Raw genomic sequence first — 24,844 nt, 5'->3', positions numbered from 1 at the left:
TTAGAACCCATGACCTCTGACTCCCAAGCCCAGGCTCTTTCCACTAAGCCACGCTGCTTCTGTCCCAGAACACCCCACTTCCATCTGCAATCGTTCTGGTAGGGGATCCATAGAGTTTTCTAGGTAAAAATACAGAAATGGTCTGTACTGTCATTATTATTACTCTCCCAAGAACTTAGTATGTGCTTTGCATGCAATAAATGTGACTGATTGATGATGTAGAAGGAAGGGTGAATGTGGTGGAGAGATGCCGGGTTAGTCAGGCTCCCTCAGTGCACCCCATATCCAAAGTACACCTGGCCCCAGGTACAATGAAGAGGATAAGAAGAATAGACCAGGACCACATTGGAGCACAAAGGAAACATGAGGAACCCCGAGAGCATCTAGGGAGAAGAGAGAGGAAGTTAAAGGACCTTTAAGAAAGATAACCAGAGGGAGAAACCAACCAGAAAGGCTGATTGAAGCTGTTCGGAACACTTGAAGGAATTCTTCAATTTTGAACTGAGAAATGTGTGGGGATTTGTCACAGAGGGGAAGGCATCTTTAAGAGGAGAAGTTCCAAGAGGAAGAGGAAGTGCTGGCAGGATCCAGTGGAAGCGAACAGAGACCCGTTTTAATGGGACGGGATGGATGGTGGGAGAAGGTGACCGGGCCACCTTCCCAGAAAGGATAAGAGTTTGGATCCAACACTCACTAGGCTCCGGTAGGGACAAGAGACAGATGGGTTGGGCTGGAGCCCATGTCTGTGGCCTGGAATCACACCAGCAGCTCTGCTTCCTGCCACGAGACTCACTATCCCACTTGTACCCAGTAGCAGTGGTATAGTAGAACTAGTAATAGTAATAAAAATAATAATAATGGCATTTAAGCACTTACTATGTGCCAAGCACTTTTCTAAGCGCTGGGGGATTACTAGGTAATCAGGTTGTGCCATGTGGGGCTCCCAGTCTTCATCCCCATTTGACAGATGAGGGAACTGAGGCCCAGAGAAGTGAAGTGACTTGCCCAAAGTCACACAGCTGACAAGTGGCAGAGCCGGGATTAGAACCCATGACCTCTGACTCCCAAGCCCGGGCTCTTTCCACTGAGCCCCGCTGCTTCTAGCAGCAAAAGTAGTAGCAGAAGTAGTAATAATAAAAATAATGACAATAAAAATTGTGGTATTTAAGCGCTTACTATGTGCCTTACATTGTACTAAACATTCATTCATTCAATAGTATTGATTGAGTGCTTACTCTGTGCAGAGCACTGTACTAAGCGCTTGGAACATACAATTCGGCAACAGATAGAGACCATCCCTGCCCAGTGACGGGCTCACAGTCTGAACAGGGGAGACAGACAGCAGACCTAAACAGAACAAAACAAAACAAGACAACATCATCAAGATAAATAGAATCATATATACACATTAACAAAATAAATAGGATAATAAATAATATATACAAATATGCACAGTGCTGAGGGGAGGGGAAGGGGAAAGAGCAGAGGGTGGGAGTCGGGGCAATGGGGAGGGGAGGAGGAGCAGAGGGAAAGGGGGGGCCTCAGTCTGGGAAGGCCTCCTGGAGGAGGGGAGCTCTCAGTATTGGTGTGGATACAAGCAGATCAGGGGCACAGTCCCTGTCCCACATGGGCCTCACAGTCTCACTCCCCATTTTACAGATGAGGTAATTGAGGCCCAGTGAAGTGACTTGCCCAAGGTCACACAGCAGTAAAAATAAGAATGATGGTATTTGTTAAGCATTACTCTGTGCCCAGCACTGTTCTAGCACTGGGGTAGATATGGGGCAGTCAGGTTGTCCTACTTTTAATCCTCATTTTCCAGCTGAGAGAACTGAGGCCCAGAGAAGTGAAGCGACTTGCCCAAGGCCACACAGCAGAGAAGCGGCAGAGCGGGGATTAGAACCCATGTCCTCTGACTCCCAAGCCCGGCCTCTTTCCACTAAGCCACGCTGCGTTGTGGTGGAGCCGGGAGCGGTACTAATACTATTAGTAGTAGAGCTGTGTTCCAGAGCTTAGAACTGTGCTTAACAAATGCCATCATTATTATTAGTATTAGCACTAATAGTATTAGTAATAGCAGTAATAGTACTAGTAGCAGTGGAAGCAATACTAGTAGTAATGGGAAGCAGGATGGCCTAATGGCAAGAGCACAAGTAGTAAGTTCTAATCCCCGTTTGGCCACTTGTCTGCTGTGTGATCTTGGGCAAGTCACTTCACTTCTCTCTGACTCAGTTCCCTCATCTGGAAAATGAGGCTTGATACTGGGAGCCCCACACGGAACAGGAATTGTGACCAACCCCATTTGCTTGCATCCACCCCAGCCCTTAATACAGTGCTTGGCGCATCCTGGATCCATCACTACTCTGCTGTATGACCTTGGGCAGGTCACTTCACTATGCCTCAGTGACCTCATCTGGAAAATGGGGAGTGAGACTGTGAGCCCCACGTGGGCAGGGACTGTGTCTAACCTGATTACTTTGTACCTACCCCAGCGCTTAGAACAGTGCCTGGCACATAGTTAGTGCCTAACAAGCACTTAGAGTAGCAGTGTGGCTCAGTGGAAAGAGCGCAGGCTTGGGAGTCAGAGGTCGTGGGTTCTAATCCCCGCTCCTCCACTTGCCAGCTGTGTGACTTTGGGCAAGTCACTTCACTTCTCTGGGCCTCAGCTACCTAATCTGTCAAATGGGGATTAAAGCTGTGAGCCCCACTTGGGACAACCTGATCACCTTGTATCCCCCCAGCGCTTAGAACAGTGTTTTGCACATAGTAAGCACTTAAATACCACCATGATTATTATTATTAACAAGTGCCGTAAAAAAATATGGCAGTCGGATATTAATAGGAGTAATAGCAGCACCAGCAACAGCATTTATTAAGCGCTCACAAAGGGCTTGGACACATTCCCTACCCACAAAGAATTTACACTCTCATGCACGTACAATTAAAAAAAGCACAAATAGACAACTTCGAAGGATGGGTATAAGTAAGTCTGAGTGTCGAGGGTGGCGTTTGCTCAGAGCTGGGGAGGGGAAGGAGGAGGGAGCACGCCCAGGGTGGGCTTATGCCAACCTCTGGGCACCTGGAGCCCTCTCCTGACTGCATCCTCTATAAGGCTGGGGATGTCCCATCCCGGCAGGAAGAGAGGAGTGGTGTCGGGAGGGTCTGGAAGGGAAGATGTGGACCCTGGGGTGGTGTGGGGAGGCTACGGTGCCATTTCCGATCAGGATTCCCATACCCGTAGTCCCCTCTCCCCTCATCCAGCTGGAAAAAACAGAATTCTCCACCTAGATCTCCCCACAACAGGGGCCAGAGGTTATGGAGAGTCTCAGGAGAGAAAAGGACTGCACACAGACTTATGGCCTTTACTCCCTAACTGTCCAATCAATGAGCGTTTACAATGAGACGCATCGTGGCTTAGTGGATAAGAGCCCGGGCCGGGGAGTCGGAAGGACCTCGGTTCTAATCCCGGCTCTGCCCCATGTCTGCTGTGTGAACTTGGGCGAGTTGCTTCACTCCTCTGGGCCTCATTTACCTCATCTGTAAGATGGGGATAATAATAATAATAATGGTGGTATTTATTAAGCACTTACTATGTGCAAAGCACCGTTCTAAGCACTGGGGGGATACACGGTGATCAGGCTGTCCCACGTGGGGCTCACAGTTTTAACCCCCATTTTACAGATGAGGTAACTGAGGCCCAGAGAAGTGAAGTGACTTGCCCAAAGTCACACAGCCGGCAAGCGGCGGAGCCGGGATTAGAACCCATGACCTCCGACTCCCAAGCCCCGTCTCTTTCCACTGAGCCACAGTGATAAGAGTGTGAGCTCCATGTGGGATAGGGTTGGTGACTGACTTGATTAACTTGTATCTACCCCAGAGCTTAGAACAGTGCACACAGTAAGTGCTTAATAATTACCGTTATTATTATTATTTCTATGTGCACAGCACTGCATTAAGTGCTTGGGAAAGGACATTATATAAGAGCTGGTAGGATCCCTGCCCACAAGGAGCTGACTATCTAGGCCCCAAGCCCCGCTTGTGAAGTCCAAGTTCACAGTGGGGCGGCAGGACCAGGACTTCAGACCCCCTTCACTCTGGAGAGAGATGATCCATCGTCGTTAAGGAACCGGGGGGTATTTGAACCAAAGCACTTCCCGGATCCCCAGACCATCGCTTCAGTGGGACTACTTCTCTTCCCCTTGTTTTGTGGCTCTGATTTTTCTCATATTAGTTTCTTACAGAGCCCATTTCCGGGAAAAACTGGGGATTTTCTCATTTAGTGCACCAAAGCCAACTAATTTCTGAATTCCAAGGGGTTGGAGTGGGGGGAGGTGGGGTGGCTGATAAGACCCCCCCCCCCCCACCAATTGCTCCACTGGGCCTCTCTTCTTTTTAAGGGAAAAACAAAACAAGCTAACCTCAACCTAAAACTGTGGCTCGGGGAATCCCAGATAAAAGCCGGGGACTTGGGTCATGTGACAGGTGTCACTTGAGTAATGATATTGGGGCCAAGATAAAAGCCGGCTGCTTCTGGTCATGTGACGCTGCTTCATTACTCTCCCAGCAGGTGATCTGGGAGGGCTGAATGCCTTATTTATTTATTTATTTGGAAGGGGGGGGGCGTTTAACCCCCTTATTCTGTGATAATGAGAAAATGTTTAAACTCCCATCTCTGTGTTTAAACATTTCTTCCTGCTGACAGCAGCGGGATGTCCCTTGATCAACTGTCAGATTGGGAAGGGCAATTTTTCTGGAAAATAAACAGCATGTTCACTGGCTGGAGATCCTCTTCTGTTCACCGGGAACCGTTCTTCTGGAGTGATGGAGGCCTGGGACAGTATTTGACAAGGGAGGAATAGGAAGTGGCTTCAGAAACACCTTTTATAACATTCCTCTGACAACCAGATCTCATGGCTTTTTTGATGCTGCTGCTCTTTAAAAAGTTAATCAAATCAATAGGAGAGTTCTAAACAGAGTCTAAACAAGTCCTTGAGGCTCCGAGAGCCTATGTGAATATAGAGTAAGTGGTCCCTGGAAGCAAATAACTCTCCTCTGTCTCTCCACCTCAAAGAGCAGAGCGGTGTGGCCTAGCGGAAAGAGCACAGGCTGAGGGAGTCAGAGGACCTGGGTTCTAATCCTGGGTCCGTCACTTGTCTGCAACGCACTTCACTTCTCTGTGCCTCACTTACCTCATCTGGAAAATGGGGATTAAGAGCGTGAGCCCCACGTGGGATAGGAACTGGGTCCGGCCCAATTAACTACTATGTACCCCCAGTGCTTAAGACGGTGATTGACCTATGGAAAGCACTTATGAAAAGTAATAATAATAATGACAGTGATAATAATAATAATAATGTTGGTATTTGTTAAGCGCTTACTATGTGCAGAGCATGTTCTAAGCGCTGGGGTAGATGCAGAGTAATAAGTAGTACAGAGATCCAGCTGCCAAAACCCAAAAGCCATCCGTTGGCCAAATCAAACATTCATTCTGCTGCCGGTTACCAAAGAATCACAGCTCCAAACGTAGACTTGATCATCAACAATATTCATTAAGTGCCTACAGAGTGCGAAGGGCCATAATAAGCCTTGTCTTATGCTGTCGCGTCTTCTCTGACCCATAGCGACGCCATAGACACATCTCTCCCAGAACGCCCCACCTCCATCTACAATTGTGGCTCAGTGGAAAGAGCCCGGGCTTGGGAGTCAGAGGTCATGGGTTTGAATCCCGGATCTGCCACTCATCAGCTGTGAGACTGGGGGCAAGTCACTTCACTGTGACTCGGTGACCTCATCTGCAAAATGGGGATGAAGACTGAGCCTCATGTGGGACAACCCGATGACCCTGTATCTACCCCAGCGCTTAGAACAGTGCTCTGCACATAGTAAGCGCTTAATACCAACAATATTATTATTATTATTGCTCTGGTAGTGGATCCATGGAATTTTCTTGGTAAAAATCCAGAAGTGGTTTACCATCGCCTCCTTCCACCTAGTAAACTTGAATCTCCACCCTCTCTCTCCCATGCCTCTGCTGCTACCCAGCACAGGTAGTTACAATTAATATTAACACCTTTGGGAGAGTCCAATCCAACAGAATTAGCAGACACTTTCACTGTCCATAACGAGCTCGTGGCCTAGTGGAATGAGCATGGGCCTGGGAGTGAGAGGACCTGAGTTTTAATCTCAGTTCTGCCACTCCCTTGGGCAAGTCACTTCATTCTCTGGGCCTCAGTTTCCTCATCTGTAAAATGGAGATTAAGACTGTGAGCCCCATGTGGGACAGGGACTGTGTCCAACCTGATTAGCTTGTTTCTATCCCAGCATTTAGTACAGTGTCCAGCACATAGTGTGCTTTTATTATTATTTCAATCCAGACAGCGACAGGGGACAAACCCATGACCTCCAGACCCAGGAGGGGACCCCATAGTTGTGGAGCCTCCAACTGGGATGGGGCAGCCTGCCCCTCAAGAGAAATGCCGTCATTTGGGCTGACATCAGGGGGCTTCTGCCATGCCATCATGAGAAACAGCATGGCCTAGTGGATAGAGTTATGGGTTCTAATCCCCACTCCGCCACGTGTCTGCTGTGTGACCTTGGGTAAGTCACTACGCTTCTCTGAGCCTCAGTTACCTCATCTGTAAAATGGGGATTAAGACCGTGAGCCCCACATGGGACAACCTGATCACCTTGTAGCCTCTCCAGTGCTTAGAACAATGCTTTGTACATAGTAATCACTTAACAAATGCCATTATTATTATTACTATTATAGAGTAGGGGCCTGGGATAGGTCATGGGTTCTAATCCCCGCTCCGCCACTTGTCTGCTGTGTGACCTTGGGCAAGTTACTTCACCTCTCTGGGCCTCAGTTACCTCATCTGTAAAATGGGGATTGAGATTGTGAGCCCCTGTGTGGGACAGGGATGGCGTCCAAACCAATTTGTTTGCACCCACCCCAGTGTTAGTGCAGTGCCTGGCAGAGAGTAAGCGCTTAACAAATACCATAATTATTATTATTAATCATTATTATTATCTCACACATCTCCCTTGCCTAGAATTCAGAAGCCCTGGAGAAGCCAGCCCCGCGCCCAACCGATTCTGGGAGGAAATATCGAGAAGGGGACAACTGAGACTGAAATGAGTCTCGTTAGTGTCAATAGCATCTGTGCCTGCTGACAAATGCCTTGTCTTCCCACATCTCCAGTGGGAGGAAATGTAAAAAGCCCATTTAATTCCAGCATTCACCCAGGCATTCTCGACTCCTAACTTTGGCTCCTAAGCCAGGAGCGGACATTTCTGCTCGCAAACCTCAAATTTAGATGGCTTCCTCGCTGGATGAGAGGAGCTTAACAACAGGAGAGTCTCCAGCCCATTGATGTCATAACAAGCAAGTCGAAACTTGGACGGGAAATCCTCTTCCTCGCTGGGGAGCTGCCGGAATCATCCAGAGACCGAGCGCCCCAGGGAGAAGAAGGGAATCTTTTAAGCCGGTGGTTTCCTCCAAACTTTCATGATGTCAGTTTCCTAAATGATTCCGCTCCTCTCCTGACACTGTGGAGCCCAAAGCTCTCTTCAGGCCCACCAGTGACAGATTGATTCTTGCTTTGCCTTGTCAATTAATCAGTCAATCAATCAATGGTATCTACTGAGCGCTTATTTTGTGCAGAATCCCGTACTAAGCACTTGGGAGAGTACAACAGAATTAACAGACAGATTTCCTGCCCGAAACGAGAGCCTTCCAGGAGGTCTTCCCAAACTAAGTCCCTCTTTTCCTCTGCTCCCCTCCCCATCGCCCTGACTCGCCCCCTTTGCTCTACCTTCCTTCCTGCCCCACAGCGCTTGCATATATATGTACATATTTATAATTCTATTTTAATGATGTGTATATATTATAATTCTATTGATTTATTTTGATGCCTGTCTCCCCGCTTTCTAGACTGTGAGCCCTTTGTGGGGCAGGGATCGTCTCCGTTGCTGAATTGTACTCTCCGAGCACTTAGTACGGTGCTCTGCACACAGTAAGCGCTCGATAAATACGACTGAATGAATGAGCAGGAGGGGGAGACAGACTTTAATACGATTAAGTGATTTATAATATATGATTTAAAGCCACGTACGCAAGTGCTGAGAGGTTGGAACGAATATCGAACATCCGAAGCTCACAGATCCAATGGCATAGAAGATGTAGAAGGGAGAGGGAGCAGGGGAAAGGAGGGTTTAATCCGGGAAGGCCACTTGGAGGAGATGTGACCTTAATAATGCTTGAAAGATGGAGAGAGTGGTAGTCTGGGGTACATGGAGCAGGAGGGAGTTGCAGAGTTGGGAAAGGGGTCAGCAGAGGACAAGTCACCTCACTATTTTGTGCCTCAGTTCCCTCATCTATAAAATGGGGATTCAATCCCTCTTCACCATCCTACTTACACTGTGAGCCCCGTGTGGGACCTGATTATCTTTTATCTAGCCCGGCGATTAATACAGTGCTCGGCAATAGTAAGCACTTAAAAATACCGCTATTACGATGATCCCGGTGATGATAAACAGCACGGCCTAGTGGATAGAGGACGGGTCTGGGAATCAGAAGGTCATGGGTTCTAATCCAGGCTCCGCCACTTGTCTGCCATGTGGCTTTGAGCAAATCAGTCCACTTCTCTGTGCCTCAGGTCCCTCATCTGTAAAATGGAGATCGAGACTGTGAGCCCGGTGTGGGACAGGGACTGTGTCCAACCCGATTTGCTTATATCCATCCCAGTGCTTAGTACAGTGTCTGGCACCTATAGTGAGTGCTTAACAAATACCATAATTACTATTATTATTGTCCATCCACCCTCTTGAGAGGAGCTTGTCCTTAAGTGTCCAGGCGCCGCTCACCAGGCTGCTCTGAGTGGCCTCTTGGAAGCAGCTGAAGAGCAGTAAGTGGCTTTATCTCTTGCGCGAGCCTCACGCCAAACTCTGCACAACACCCTGTGGCCAGCTGGAGGAATTTTTACTTTTTCTGTAGAATTGTTAAGCGCTTACTACGTGCCAGGAACTAAGTGCTGGGGTAGATACAAGCTAATAATAATAATAATAATAATGTTGGTATTTGTTAAGCGCTTACTATGTGCAGAGCACTGTTCTAAGTGCTGGGAGAGATACAGGGTCATCAGATTGTCCCACGTGGGGCTCACAGTCTTAATCCCCATTTTACAGATGAGGTATCTGAGACACAGAGAAGTGAAGTGACTTGCCCACAGTCACACAGCTGACAAGTGGCATAGCCAGGATTCGAACTCATGACCTCAGACTCCCAAGCCCAGGCTCTTTCCACTAAGCCACGCTGCTTCTCCTAAGCTAATCAGGTTGGACATAGTCCCTGTCCCACATATTGCTTACGGTCTCCACCCCCATTCTACAGAGGAGGTAACTGAGGCCCTTAGAAGTGAAGTGACTGGTCCAAGGTCTCACAGCAGACAATTGGCAGAGCCGGGATTAGAACCCAGGGCCTTTTGATTCCCAGGCCTGTCCGCTAGGCCCGGCTGCATCCAGGAGTCCTGACCTGTTGGAGGCAAGCTGCATGTCGGACTCTCGCCAGTCAATCGTATTTATTGAGCACTTACTGCATGCAGAGCACTGCATTAAGTGCTTGGGAGAGTGAAATGGAGCAATAACAGACATATTCTCTGTCCACAACAAGCTTACAGTCTAGAGGACTGGTAAGAGTCATAGTATTTATCAAGAGTGCAGATCACTGTACTGAGCTTTGTGTCTCTATTTCCTCATCAGTTTAAAGGGGATAAAATTAACTGTGAACGCTGTTTGGGCCAGGGTCTAGGTCCAATCCAATAATCTTGTACCTACCTCAGTGCTTAGCACATAGTAAACTCTTGAGAAATACAATTAAGATAACAAAACTGAAGCATGATCAAGGCCGGGGCAGAACTGGGTCCGGAACCCAGGTTTCCTGGCTCCCAGCTAGATTGATCTGGCTGTGTGACCTTGGGCCAGTCACTTCACTTCTCTGGGCCTCAGTTATCTCCTCTGGAAATGGGGGTGGAGGCCGTGACAGATCGGTCTGCTCGGCTCCCTTTTTAGATCCTCAGGGGCAGGGATCCTGTCTTTCATTTCTATTGAATCTTCCTAATCAGTGGATCCATGGTGTTTGAGCGTTTACCATGTGCAGAGCACTGTTCTAAGCTCTTGGGAGAGTACAAGAGAATTAGCAGATACGTTCCCTGCTAATAATGCCTAGGACTTTGCTGTGCACTTGATAAGTGCTCAATGAATGTTGTTATGATGATGATGATGTTTGTGTGTGACTCTCAGTCTCTTTCTCCCTGTCACTTTTCCCGTCCAACCTGTCTTTTTGTTCTCGTCTGCTGTTTCTCTTGTGTGTGAGTGTGTGTATGTCTGGGTGCCTCTCAGTTTATCTCACCTCCTAATGTCACCAACCCCATCCTATCCTGATTGCTACAAGTTTTTTTTAAAAGGAATGTCGGATGTCAGAGTTCACGCTAAAAAGGGGGCAGATAAGAGGCATGACAGATGAGGTGACTCCAGAGAAAGAACACAAGTGAGACAAGGAATCTCCAGAAGAAGGAAGGGAAAAGGTGGGTGATGGGAGGAATTATTTTGCCATTCGGAAGCATCAGCCTTTAAGGGGTCAAATGAAAAAATGGGGCCCGTCTTGCTCGGAGGACAATTTGCTCTGTACTCGTCTACAGTTTGAGAACCGGGGGATGCTAGGATAGAATTATACCTCTCCCAGAGAATGCTCATTTCTGAAGCAGTATGGCCTCGTGGATAGAGCATTCATTCATTCATTCAATAGTATTTATTGAGCGCTTACTATGTGCAGACCACTGTACTAAGCGCTTAGAATGAACAAGTAGGCAACAGATAGAGATGGTCCCTGCCCTTTGACGGGCTTATGGTCTAATCGGGGGAGACAGACAAGAACGATGGCAATAAATAGAGTCGAGGGGAAGAACGTCTCGTAAAAACAATGGCGACTAAATAGAATCGAGGCGATGTACATTTCATTAACAAAATAAATAGGGTGATGAAAATATATACAGTCGAGCGGACGAGTACGGTGCCGAGGGGATGGGAAGGGAGAGGGGGAGGAGCGGAGGGAGATGGGGGGAAAAGAGGGTTAAGCTGCGGAGAGGTGAAGGGGGGTCGGTAGAGGGAGTAGAGGGAGAAGAGGAGCTCAGTCTGGGAAGGCCTCTCGGAGGAGGTGAGTTTTAAGTAGGGTTTCGAAGAGGGGAAGAGAATCAGTTTGGCGGAGGTGAGGAGGGAGGGTGTTCCGGGACCGCGGGAGGACGCCGACCGGGGGTCGACGGCGGGACGGGAGAGACCGAGGGACGGCGAGGAGGTGGGCGGCGGAGGAGCGGAGCGTGCGGGGTGGGCGGTAGAAAGAGAGAAGGGAGGAGAGGTAGGAAGGGGCGAGGTGACGGAGAGCCTCGAAGCCTAGAGTGAGGAGTTTTTGTTTGGAGCGGCGGTCGATAGGCAACCACTGGAGTTGTTTAAGAAGGGGAGTGACAGGCCCAGATCGTTTCTGCGGGAAGATGAGCCGGGCGGCGGAGTGAAGAATAGACCGGAGCGGGGCGAGAGAGGAGGAAGGGAGGTCGGAGAGAAGGCCGACACGGTACTCTAGCCGGGATATGACGAGAGCCCGTAGCGGTAAGGTAGCCGTTTGGGTGGAGAGGAAAGGGCGGATCTTGGCGATATTGTAGAGCATGGACCTGGGAGTCAGAAGGACCTGGGTTTTAAACCCAGCCCTGCCAGCTGTCTGCTGTGTGACCTTGAGAAGGCTCAGACCTCCGCACCTCAGTTATCTCATTCATTCAATCATATTTATCGAGCACGTATTGTGTGCAGAGCAGTGTACTAAGCACTTGATAGAATACAACAATAAACAGACACATTCCCTGACCACAATGAGCTGTACATTTTACCTCATCTGTAAAATGGAGATTAAGACTGTGAGCCCCAAGTGGGACAGGGACTGTGTCTAACCCAATTACCTTGTACCTATCCCAGTGCTTAGCAAAGTGCCTGGCACACAGAAAGCACTTAAATACCACAATTATTATTAACTGTAATTATTATTATCATCAACTGTACCTCATTCTTAACTCGGCCTGCCTATGACCCCTTGCTTGTGAAGTGCCCCTTCAAGCTGACTCGATCTCAGCCTTCCCTACTTCAAAATCCTCCTAAAATTCCAGCTCCTCCACCAAATCTTCCCCATTCATTCCCAGCCACTCCACCCCTATGAGTCATATCAAGCCAACACCAGACTCCAGCATTCATGGGTTTATTTCCATCCGTCCTCAACACAGACGTGTATGTTCAGTTATTTAGGCTCATTCTGCTATTTGTAAATGCTTTTACACCTGTTTTCCCCATTGGTGGGCAGGGACCCCGGGCCTGGGAATCAGAAGGTCATGGGTTCTAATCCCGGCTCCGCCACTTGTCTGCTGTGCAATCTTGGGAAAGTCATTTCACTTTTCTAGGCCTCAGTTAGCTCATCAGTAAAGTAATAATAATAATTGTGGCATTTGTTTAGCATTTACTATGTGCCAAGCACTGTACTAAGCGCTGGGGTAGATACAAGATTATCGGGCTGGCTGCAGTCCTGTCCCACATAGGGCTCACAGTCTTTATCACTATTTTACAGATGAGGTAACTGAGGCACAGAGAACTGAAGTGATTTGCCCAAGGTCATGATTTGCCCAAGGTCACACAGCAGAGCTTGTTGTGGGCAGGGAATATATCCGTTTATTGTTATATTGTGCTCTCCCACGTGCTTAGTACAAAGTTTTGCACACAGTAAGCGTTCAATAAATAGAATCGAATGAATCCAAGTGACAGAGCTGAGATTAGAACCCAGGTCCTTCTGACTCCCAGGCCCAGGATCTTTCCACTAGGCCTCACAGCTTCTTCTAAAATGGGGATTGAAACTTTGAGCTCCACAAGGAACAGGGACTACGTCCCACCCGATTTGCTGGTAGCCACCCCACTGCTTAATACAGTGCCTGGCACATAGTAAGCATTCAACTAATGCTACAATTATTATTATTATTCCTATTTTTCCTGTGGACTTAGTCCCCTACTGTGGTGCTAAATAGGTGCTCAGTAAATACCATTTTTAACAACTGCTACAGTACAACAGAGGAGGAACTGTACAAGATGGAGACTTACTTGCATGTTGATAATTACATAAATAAACGAGGCATTTCTGGTTTAATCAGACAAGTAGTGACTGGCTTGATTATGTGACAATCCACAAACATGGTACTGGGAGTGAACCGAAAGCACAAAACAATACGTCCCATTAGGTTCAAAGCACCCAAGAGCTTAGCAGTTGACTGAAAACACCTCTCAGTTAACCAATCAGTGGTATTTATTGAGCACTTATTGTGTGCAGAGTCCTGTACTAAGCACCTGGAAGAAGACAATACAAGAGCTGGTAAACAAATTTCCTGACCCCAAGAAGTTTGCAGTCTAGAAGCAGCGTGGCTCATTGGAAAGAGCCTGGGCTTGGGAGTCCGAGGTCATGGGTTCGAATCCCTGCTCTGCCACTTGTCAGCTGTGTGACTGTGGGCAAGTCACTTCACTTCTCTATGCCTCAGTTACCTCATCTGTAAAATGGGGATTAAGACTGTGAGCCCCACGTGGGACAACCTGATTTCCCTGTGTCTACCCCAGCACTTAGAACAGTGCTCGGCACATAGTAAGCGCTTACCAAATACCAACATTATTATTACCCCAGCGCTTAGGACAGTGCTCTGCACATAGTAAGCGCTTAACAAATACCAACATTATTATTATTAGAACTAGTTTCTCCGTTTGGAAGGGTTTCATTTGGGAATTTAACTTTTCCTGAGAGCAAATGACTAATTGGAGAAAGTCCTCATTGTTTTGTAGCTCTACTCAAGCATTCTGAAGAGTCATTTTGACCCAGAACTACGTTTGGTGGGTAATGGTGTTATTTACTTATTTTAAAAGGGTATCTGTTAAGTGCTTTTCTTTGTGCCAGGCTGTATATTTAAACACTAGGGTGAATACAAGTTCATCAAGTTGGACACGGTCCAGGTTCCATATGGGGCTCACCATCTTAATCACCATTTTATAGATGCGGTAACTGGAACTCAGAGAATAATAACAATAACTTGGTATTTGTTAAGCGCTTACTATGAGCCAGGCACTGTACTATGTGCTTATGCACTATGTGCCAGGCTGGGGAGAATCCAAGCAAATCAAATCGAGTTGTCCCATGTGGGGCTCACAATCACAATTCCCATTTTACAGATGAGGCAACTGAGGCACAGAAAAGTGAAGCGACTTGACCCAGGTCACAGAACAGACAAGTGACGGAGTCAGGATTAGAACCCAGACCTTTTTTGGCAAAGAGAAGATCATCGGTGACCTTAGAGCAATTTCAGGGAAGCAGAAGGAACTGAATGTCAGATTGCCAAGGAGCTAGATAGAGGAAAGGAAGTGGAAGCAACAGGTGTAAACAATTTGTTTGAGGCATTTGGTCTGGGATGGTAGGCAGGAGATTGGGGCAATAACTGAAAAGGTTCCATGAAGTCATGGGAGGGTTTTCTTTTTCCTTAGGATAGGAGAGACATGGATGCTTTTGAAAGCACTGGGGAAGGAGCCAATGGAGAGTGAGCAGTTGAAGATGGTGGTCAGGGAAAGAAGGGAGCGGGCAAGTGTGCTGTGCTTTTTCCACCAGGCCACCCTGCTTTCGCTTTCTATGTGCTAAGCTCCTCATTAAGCACCGGAGTAGATACAAGATCACCAGATTAGGAAAGGAATCCTGTCCAGTAGGGCTCTGAGTCTCAGACTCTGTATGGCTGGACCCCGGGGTAGTCAACCGGTTTTAATTTCACCCATCCATCAGCCGATCGAGCACAGGGGCTTTCGTTACAGACTTGCTGGCTGAGTTTTCATTCATTTGTATTTACTGAGAGCTTACTGTGCAGAGCACTGTACTAAGGTTTATGACATTTGCTCACAGGACTGAGGACTACTTATCTGTTTCACTGCCCGACTGAAACCTAAAATTTCTCCCTCATCTCCCCAGACATCACATCCACTCACTCATCCTTCCCACAGGTCTTTCAAGAGATCTCCCGACTCCTTGCGAGCTTTCAATCTCCTTTCGAGCTCTACCTCCTCCACCCTCGCCTCAGTTTCCATACCTTCACAGCTTATAGAAACACTTGCCGCCCCCCCCCCCCATTTCTTTTCCTGGCCGCCGTCTTCAACTGCTCACTCTCTAATGGCTTCTTCCCCCACTTCTTTCAAAAACACCCACATCTCTCCTATCCTAAAAAAACCCAAAAAAAAACCCCTCCCTTGACCCCTTTTCAGTTATCGCCCCAATCTCCCGCCTACCCTCCCAGGCCAAATGCCTCAAACTAATTGTTTACACCTGCTGCTTCCACTTCCTCTCCTCCATCTCACTCTCCTCGGCAATCTGACAGACATTCCGTTCCCTCCGCTTCACTGAAATTGCTGTCTCTAAGGTCACCGATGATCTTCTCTTTGCCAAATTGAAGACTTCGCTCCATCCTAATCCTCCTTGACCTCTCCGCTGCCTTTGACACTACGGCTCACCCCCTTCTCCTGGAAACATTATCCACTGTCGGCTTCACTCACACTGTCCTCTCTTGCTTCTTCGCCTATCTCTCTGACTACTCCTTCTTAGTCTCAGCACTTACAAACACTTGCAAAACAGCCTTTCACTCTGTCACTTCCCTTACCTGTAATTTATTCAGTTGTTAAAATAAGTGATTTGTAAACTAGATTGAGAGCTCCTCAAGGGCCGGGATCATGTCTACCAACTCTATTGTACTCTTCCAAACACATCATCATAATTGTGGTGTTTGTCAAGCATTTATGTGCCAAGCACTGTTACTAAACACTGGGATAGATAAAAGTTAGTCAGGGTGGGCACAGCCCCTGTCCTACTTGGGGCTCACAGTTTAAGGAAGAAGGGGATCAGATACTCATCGTGCCATGCTGGAGTTTTGACAATCAGTCAACCATATCTATTGAGCACTTGCTGTGCACAGAACACTGTATTAAGTGCTTGGGAGAGTACAGCACAACAAAGTAACAGACACATTCCCTCTCCAAAATGACAAAAACATGAGTTAAGGGGGATCTGCAGGAAAAGATTGAAGGAAGCCAACTAGAAAGCTAAGGTCACCTCCAAAACTCAATTGAAGTCACTGAAAGGAATTTGATTACACCAATCAATGGAATTTATTGAGCTCTTAATATGGGTAACACACTATACTAAGCTCTTGGGAGAGCACAACACAACAGAGTTGGTAGACTCATTCATTCCCTGCCCACGGGAGTTTATGTTCTAGAGGGAGAGACTGACATTAAAATAAATAAGGATATGCACAGAAGTACTGTGGAACTACGGGTGGAGTGAATATCAAGTTCTGTAAGGATACATAGATCAAAGTGCATAAGTGACAATCAATCAACTGTATTTGAGCACTCCTCGGAGCACTGTATTAAGCGCTTGGGAGAATACAATTCAAGGGAATTGATAGACATTCCCTGCTCACAACAAGGTCTCGGGCCAGAGCAGGAGATAGACATTAATATAAATAAATTAGGGATATATACATAAGTGCCATGGGGCAGAGGGAGGAATGAAAATAGAAAGCAAATCTAAGTGCCAAAATGATGCAAAAGAAAGAGGGAATGGGGGAAAAGAGAAGTGAGTCAGGGAGGACCTCTTGGAAGAGATGTGATTTTAATAAGTGAGACGAGTAATGGTCTATTGTATGTCAAGGGGGAAGAAGTTTCAGGCCAGAGGAAAGCTATCCTTAGGATAGTAAATAGGTGTATATTTATTATAACCTGTGAGGTGTTGGGAGAATGCCGTTTAGACTGTGAGCCCATTATTGGGCAGGGATTGTCTCTATCTGTTGCCGAATTGTACATTCCAATCGTTTAGTACACTGCTCTGCACAAAGTAAGCGCTCAATCAATACTATTGAATGAATACACTTTTAAGAAGGAAAATTCCCCAAAAGGAAAACTGTTACAGGGCTTGTGACCAACCAAGAAGACAGGTGAATGCTAAGCAGCGTGGGTCAGTGGAAAGAGCATGGGCTTCGGAGTCAGAGGTCATGGGTTCGACTCCCAGCTCTGCCATTTGTCAGCTGTGTGACTGTGGGCGAGTCACTTCACTTCTCTGTGCCTCAGTTACCTCATCTGTAAAATGGGGATTAACTGTGAGCCTCACGTGGGACAACCCGATTACCCTGTATCTACCCCAGCGCTTAGAACAGTGCTCTGCACATAGCAAGCGCTTAACAAATACCAATATTATTATTAAAACTCAACCACTCTGCAGTTCAATATAGTCTTCGGCAAGTGACTGGATTCATTGAAACAGTGAGATGGGAAAGTGTACGGGACAGGATTGGTGTTTGCTGGTGCTGGAGTGAACACCCTTCTGGGAATTCTGGGAAGGGGCTCTTTGATACACCAGCAAGTAGTAGGGGAAGAAAGCAAGATGGGGAAAAGGGATATGTGCCTAGTTAATTTCTTTCCCGCTACGCACAAGCAATTCCCATCAAAGTCCAAAGGAACTGCTCAGCCTAGATATCTGGTTAATGATTGTGAGGGCTTTATAAATGCTAACTAATAAAGGGGGGCTCTCCCCCTGCTGAACCCCCACTTCTCCCTTGCTTATGTGGAACTCCCTTTGAAGTAGCAGGCACTCAGTTGCATTTGTAAATAAGGCTACATGATGGGGGAGGGAGAGGGGATTTGGGCGGGAGAAAAATAATGAGTGGGTTAAGGCCCAAGGGGAGAAACAACTCAGCTCCTTGGGCGGGGGGAAGCCGATCCTTGAGAAGCAAAAGAAACCCCATCAGCACTCATGTGAAAGAAGCTGAGCTTCCCGGCTTGCATTTGCTAAACTGAACCTTTATTGTTGTTCTAAAATGGAATCGAGCTTAGTCCTGGAGCCCAGAGGGGCTGAACACTTTGATAAGGGTTCTTAGGATGTTTATGAAAAGGTGGTTGGGTGGCGAGGAGGGGGGCACTGACTTATGCTGGATCCTCCCTCAGAGGGTGCATCTCCCAAGCCCACCCCCTTCATCACCATCATCATCATCATGGTAATGATAATGATTGTGTGAATCTGCTCAGCCCCTTCACATCAATCACCTCATTTCACCCTGACAGCACCTTGCAAGGGAACAAGAGGCAGGAAGCCTTTATTCCCACCTCCGGGCCACCATGGCTACCACCTCCCCGTGGCCAGTGGCCAGGACTCAGCCCCAGAGAGGGTCGAGGAGGCTCTAGATCATGAGGTCGGACTCTTAGAAAGAGGCGGCAGCAGTGTGGGGCAGGAAGCCGGGAGCTCTCTAGTAGCCCCAACCCCTCCTCCTTTGGCTACCCCCAAAAATGCATCTGGGCCACGCCTGGACAAGACACTCCCTCCCCCATTCCCTTTTGCAACAAGGCCTTCGGCAGTTGAAAAAGTTAAACTCTCTTTCTTTCTCTTTTTCTCTCCCTCCCCCACAGTCCCAGCCCCCCTTGCCCCCCACCTGCCCCAGGCCAGAGATAGAGGGGGATTGTTGTCACCTCCTGTTAAGCAATGGGGAATTGAAGCCCTGGGGAGGACTGGAGGGGAGAGATGGGGAGGGGAGGGGAGGGGAGAGTAGGGGAGAAAGGAGAGAAAGGAAAGAGGAGAGAGGGAAGGGTAAGGGGGTGGAGAAGCAGGGTGGTTCAGTGGAAAGAGCATGGGCTTCAGAGTCAGAGGTCATGGGTTCAAATCCCAGCTCTGCTACTTGTCAGTTGTGTGACTGTGGGCAAGTCACTTCACTGTGCCTCATCTGTAAAATGGGGATTAAGATTGTGAGCCTCTCGTGGGGCAACCTGATTACCCTGTATCTACTCCAGCGATTAGAACAGTGCTCTGTACATAGTAAGCAAATACCAACACTATTATTAGAGGGTCGTGGGAAGAAGGGAACCCAGAGGGGAAGCAGTGATGGCTGGTAAACCCCAAGAAGGGGAATGGGTGGGGCTGTGTTGGCCAGCTCTGTTTCTGTCCCCAGTTGGGGCCCTGCCGGATCCCAGTACAGGCTCTGGTCAGCTATGGGCCGGAGTCTAGCTGGGTCTGGCCAGCCTCTGAAAGGAGCCATGATGCCCTCGCCCCACCGCTCTCCCTGTTTAATGTCACGGGGCATCCTGTGCCTGGCAGATGCAGGACACAGTGGTGGGAGGAGGTGCCGTGAGCAGTGACCGCAGGCTTGAGGCCTTGCTAGGCCCGCCCAGGCTGGCCAGCCTGACCGCATGCCAGTGGGACTGAGGCCAGATTGGGTCAGGCCCAGATTTGGCCCCCAGGCACTGAGTCAGGTTCCACCTCCAACTTTCTGAGCCATCCTCATTCCTCATCTCACACCGGAGTGGACCCCACCCCTTGCTCACATTCATCCTTGGGCCTGGCACCCCTTCCTTCTTCATCCACCACTCTCTCCACCTACAAAACACTCTCTAAATCACATCTCCTCCTAAAGGCCTTCCCCGATTAACCCATTTCCCCTATGCACCCTCCCCTCTGCTTCATGAATCCCTAAAGCATTTTGATATTCATCCTGGCCCTCAGCATTTATGGCCATGCCCTCGTTCATTCAATTGTATTTATTGAGTGCTTACTATGTGCAGAGTGCTGTACTAAGCACTCGGAATGTACATTTCAGCGACAGAGGCAATCCCTGCCCAATAACAGGCTCACAGTCTAAATGGGGGAGACAGAAAAACTAAACAACACAAGTAGTCTGGCGTAAATATCAAGATAAATAGAATCATATATATATATATATACACATTAACAAAATAAATAGAGTAATAATATATACAAATGGGCACAGTGCAATGGGGAGGTGAAGGGAGAAGAGCAGAGGGTGGGAGAAGGGGTGGAGGGGAGGGGGAGCAAAGGGAAAGGAGTGGGGGCTCAGTCTGGGAAGGCCTCCTAGAGGAGGTGAGTTCTCAGTAGAGCTTTGAAGAGGGGAAGAGTGTTAGTTTAGCCGATGTGAGGAGGGAGGGCATTCCAGGACAGGGGTAGGACGCGGGCCGGGGGTCGACGGGGGGGGGGGGGGGGGACAGGCGGGAACGGGGGACCGTGAGGAGGTGAGCGGCCGAGGAGCAGAGTGTAAGGGGTGGGCAGGAGAAGGAGAGAAGGGAGGTGAGGTAGGAGGGGGCAAGGGCATGGACAGCTTTGAAGCCAAGAGTGAGGAGTTTTTGTTTCATGCGAAGGTTGATAGGCAACCACTGCCCTCATATTCTGCCATCAGTCAGTCTTATTTATTGTGTACTGAGTGCAAAGCGCAGTATGAAGCGCTTGGGAGAGTACAATATTCCAGAGTTGGTAGAAGCATTCCCTGCCCACAATGCGTTTATAATCTAGAGTTTTATGTCCCCTATCCCTTAATCTACTTTAATGTTTGTCTCCCCCTGTAGCCCGCAAATTCCTCCTGAGTAGGGAATCTTGTCTAGCCACTCTATCAAACAGGACTTTACCACATACTTAATGCAGTACTCTGCACACAGTGAGAGCCCAATAAATACCACTGATGAATTGATTAAGCCCAAACTCCCAAACCCCTTAGGCACTCACCTCATTTCATAATATTTACATTCGTCCATTTATACCCTATTACTCACCCCTGAGTTATAATTTATCCTAGTATCTTTCTCCTCACCTAACAATAGTGTGGTATTTGTTAAGCACCTGTTATGTGCCTATTCATTCAGTTGTATTTATTGAGCCCTTACTGTGTGCAGAGCACTGTACTAAGCTCTTGGAAAGTACAATTGGGCAACAGATAGAGACAATCCCTAGCCAACAACGGGCTCACAGTCAAGAAGGGGGAGGAGACTGACGACAAAAGAAAACTGGACCAGAAAGAGGACAATCCAATCAGACACAGCCCCTGTCCCACATGGGAGCTCAATCTTAATGAGAGGAAGAACAGATATTTAATCCCCGTTTTACAGAAGAGGAAACTGAGGCTGAGAGAAAAAAAGTGACTTGCCCAAGGTCACCAAGCAGGCTTGACAGATCTAGGTTGAGAACCCAACTTCCCTGCCTCCCAGGCCTGTGTTCTTTTCACTAGGCAACACTGCTTCTCACCTCTATGCTGCTTTGCCAGATTGTTAACTCTGAGGTCAGGGATGACATCTACCAACTTCCCCAAGCACTTGGTAGAGTGCTCTGCGCACAGTGAGCACTCCGTAAATGCTGTTGAGTGATTGATAATAGAGAAGGCCTCTAGCCCTAACAGCCCACTTAACCTCCAGAGACAGGAATAAAGGGAAGCCCCTTGGAAGCCCCTAATCCTCCTGTCAGGGAGGGGAGTCTGGGGGGCATCGGGCAAGCGGGTTGGGGGACGGGTGGGTAAGCGTGCCCCTCCCCACACACCCACTGAGAGTGGGAAAATGGCTCCCTGTGGCCTCTCTATTTGGGTTGTGAATGCAGTCCTGCAGTCGGCCCCACTGCTCCAGAATATGCAGAAATACGGGGCTCCCTCCTGAAGCCCGGCCTTTGATGTAACCCCTCCAAAGGGGGAGAAGCCCCCCTGCCAGACTGAGACCCAGCGTGGGCCAGGGCCAGGGGGCTGGGGGAGGCCCAGAGAGAAAGGAAATTGGATTATCTTGCCAGCAGTTGGTGTTTTCCTATCATCTCCCAGGCTGCAGGCCGGAAGGGGGAAGCCCCAGCAGGGGAGGTGGAACTCCTAGGAGAGCCTCCCACCTCTGCAGATCACTTGGTCTGAGGTCCATCTGCCCCTCCCAGGCTTTGGGAAGTCAAATGACAAGGACTATGGTGGAGAGGTGGGTGGTGAGAAGCAGTGAGGCCTAATGGATAAAACACAGACCCAGGAGTCAGGAAGAACTGGGTTCTACTCCTGGTCTGCTGGGTGTTAAATAAGTGTCTAACAAATACCCTTGTCTGCTGTCTGACCTTGAGCTAGTAGCCTCAGTTACCTCATCTGTAAAATGGGGATTAAGAGTGTGAGCACCACATGGGACAGGGACTGTGTCCAACCAATTTGCTTCTATCCACCCCCAGTGCTTAGTACATAGATGAGCACTTACAAAAACCATAATTATTATTACCTCTTCTGTAAAATAGGGATTGAGACTGAGTCCCACGTGGGACAGGGAGTATGTCCAGCACTATTTGTATCCACTGCAGCACTTAATACAGTGTCTGATACATAGCACACGCTTAACAAATACCCCATTTATCTTGACCATTAAAATAATTTTTTAAAAAAAATCAATCAGTGGTATTTATTAGCACCTACTGTGTGGAGAGCACTGTACTAAGTGCTTGGGAGAGGACAATAACAAGAGTAGACACAAACCCTACCCACCACAAACTTAAGGTGTAGAGGGAGGAAAGGCAGACATTAATATAAATAAATGCAGTGTGCGGAAGACTTCCCTCCTGACTCCCACCTCCACATCACTCTCGAGCTTGCATTGTTTACTATAATGAGACTAGACATGATCAGCCAGTAGTATTATTTACCGAGTACCTATGTGCAGAGAAATGTACTGAGGCTTGGGAGAGGACGTTAGAGTTGTAAATAAGACCCCCGGCCTCAAGGAATCTAGCAGGGTACTTATACAGATTCCAGAATGTAGCCAGCTGATGAGTCTGTGGCTAATAATGATGGGATTTGTTAAGTGCTTACTATATGCCAAACACTGTATTAAGACTGGGGCAGATCCAAGATAATCAGGTCAACATAGTCCCTGTTCTCCATGGGGCTCACAGCCCAAATAGGAGGAAGAACATGTTTTTAGTGCCCATTTTACAGATAATGAGACAGACCCAGAAATATTAAGTGACTTGCCGAGGTCACACAGCAGGCAGAGAAGCACTCTGGCCTAGTGGATAGAGCATGAGCCCGGGAGCCAGAAGGTCCAGGATTCTAATTCCAGTTCTGCCACTTGGCCGCTGTGTGATCTTGGGCAGGTCACTTGACTTCTCTGGGCCTCAGTTACCTCATCTGTAAAATAGAGATTAAGACTGTGGCCACGTGAGACAGTGACTGTGTCCTACCCAATTTATTTATATCCCCCCCACATTTAGTACAGTGACTGGCACATAGTAAGCACTTAAATGCCACTATTAGTCTTATAATTGTTATCACTATTATTAAGTGGCTGAACTGGGATAAGGAGCCAGATCCTTTGACTCCCAGCCCCTGGATCTTTCCGCTAGGTCTGTATGTCTGTGTGTCTGTTGTATAGCCAACTTTCAACTATCCAAGGAGATTAGGGGGTGGGGGTGGATTTAGCAAGATAAAAGAAATCCCCACATAACCCAAAAAGCTGTTAGTTGTATCTACTTTTTCCCTGACCTTGCTTTTTTTTAAAAAAAAAAAAAAATCCAGGCCTGCTCCCAAATCATAAGATTCCTGCTTTGGGTTTTATGCTCTCTCCTTTCCCTTCCTTGCCCTAGGTAAAAGCCCCAGAGGAGGAGGAGGGAATCTGTCTAAAGACAGGAAGGAAACAGGAAGAAAAAGAAGCCTGAGGCTGCAGGAGGCACAAGTAGGCAGTTAGCCCCAGAACAATTAAGAGGTGACTGTGCATTAACTAAGGACCTGACACATGTGACTGTATACAGCCACGGTTTCAGGGGGTGCTTATATATGTGTAAATAAGAATTACTAGGTTGGATCTAGACAGGACCCCTGAAGTCACTGGGAAAGCCCTGCCATTCATTCACTCAGTTGCATTTGGGGGGGGGGGGCTAACTGTGTACACAGCACTGTACTAAGCCCTTAGAAGAGGACAATACAACAATAAACAGGCACATTCTCTGCCCACAAAAAACTTACAGTTTAGAGAGGGAGACAGACAGACCTCAATGGTGCCCCACCACAGATGAGGATCACCACTCACCAAGCCAGTGGACACCAAAATGTCAGCCCTGGCCAGCCTCGTCCATCAACCTTATAAATCACCCTGTGCAGCTGAAGCCACTTAGCAAAGAGCTTACTAATAAGAAAAATCTGGTGCAAGCAGGTCATCTTCTGGGGGGAAAATGCTGGAAGATGAGAATGCCCTGGCACGGAGGATATTTTCAAAGGCTGCCAAGCTATCTCTCCCGAACAGCATGTTTTTGTGTTAACCCTCTCCCCCTGGGAGGAAGATGATAAACCCATTCACTTGAGCAATGGTAAATTTGGGCCCTAGAGAACAAGGTTTTGTCTTTGTTAAGGTTACACCGATGAGATTCCTCTAGATGTGAGCTCTTGAGGGCAGGGAACAGTTCTACCAAATCTGTTATATTGGACTCTCCCAAAGACTTAGTACGGTACTCTGAACCCAATAAGGGCTCAATAAATACAATCGATCGATTGATTAAACTGTAACTCAGTGAACCTCCATTCCGCTGCAGGAGTACATAAGGCCTTTGTCAAAGGGAAGCAGCACGAGAAGCATGGGGTAGTGGATAGAGCACAGACCTGGGCGTCAGAAGGTCATGGGTTCTAATCCCAGCACCCAACGTGTCCGCTATGTGACCTTTTATAAGTCGCTTCACTTCTCTGTTCCTCAGTTACCTCATCTGTGTATTGAGACTGTGAGCCCCACGTAGGACAGGGGCTGCATCCAATCTAATTTGTTTGTATCTATCCCAGTGCTTAGTACAGAGCTCGGCACATAGTAAGCACTTAACAAATACCACAATTATTAGTATCATTATTAAGGAATAGCAAGACACTTCAGATAATACCTCCTCTTATCCATCCTACCTCCTGGTGGCTTCAGGTCCTTATACTGGAATTGAATG

At 47.9% G+C, this 24,844-nt stretch overlaps 1 long non-coding RNA gene across 1 annotated transcript; it reads right to left on the bottom strand.

Moving 5' to 3' along the window:
• Nucleotides 1-4,534: 4,534 nt before the first annotated feature.
• Nucleotides 4,535-23,965, bottom strand: LOC114813128. Its single transcript, XR_003760739.1, has 2 exons — nucleotides 23,889-23,965; nucleotides 4,535-4,829 (listed from the first exon to the last, which is right to left on the bottom strand). It is a non-coding gene; the product is annotated as an uncharacterized LOC114813128 (long non-coding RNA).
• Between the last annotated feature and the right edge of the window lie 879 nt (nucleotides 23,966-24,844).

The sequence above is a fragment of the Ornithorhynchus anatinus genome, chromosome 7 (assembly GCF_004115215.2).
Source record: "Ornithorhynchus anatinus isolate Pmale09 chromosome 7, mOrnAna1.pri.v4, whole genome shotgun sequence".
NCBI classification, from domain to species: domain Eukaryota; kingdom Metazoa; phylum Chordata; class Mammalia; order Monotremata; family Ornithorhynchidae; genus Ornithorhynchus; species Ornithorhynchus anatinus.
The sequence above is the reverse complement of the archived record's forward strand: the minus strand, read 5'-3'. Positions and strand labels throughout refer to the sequence as shown.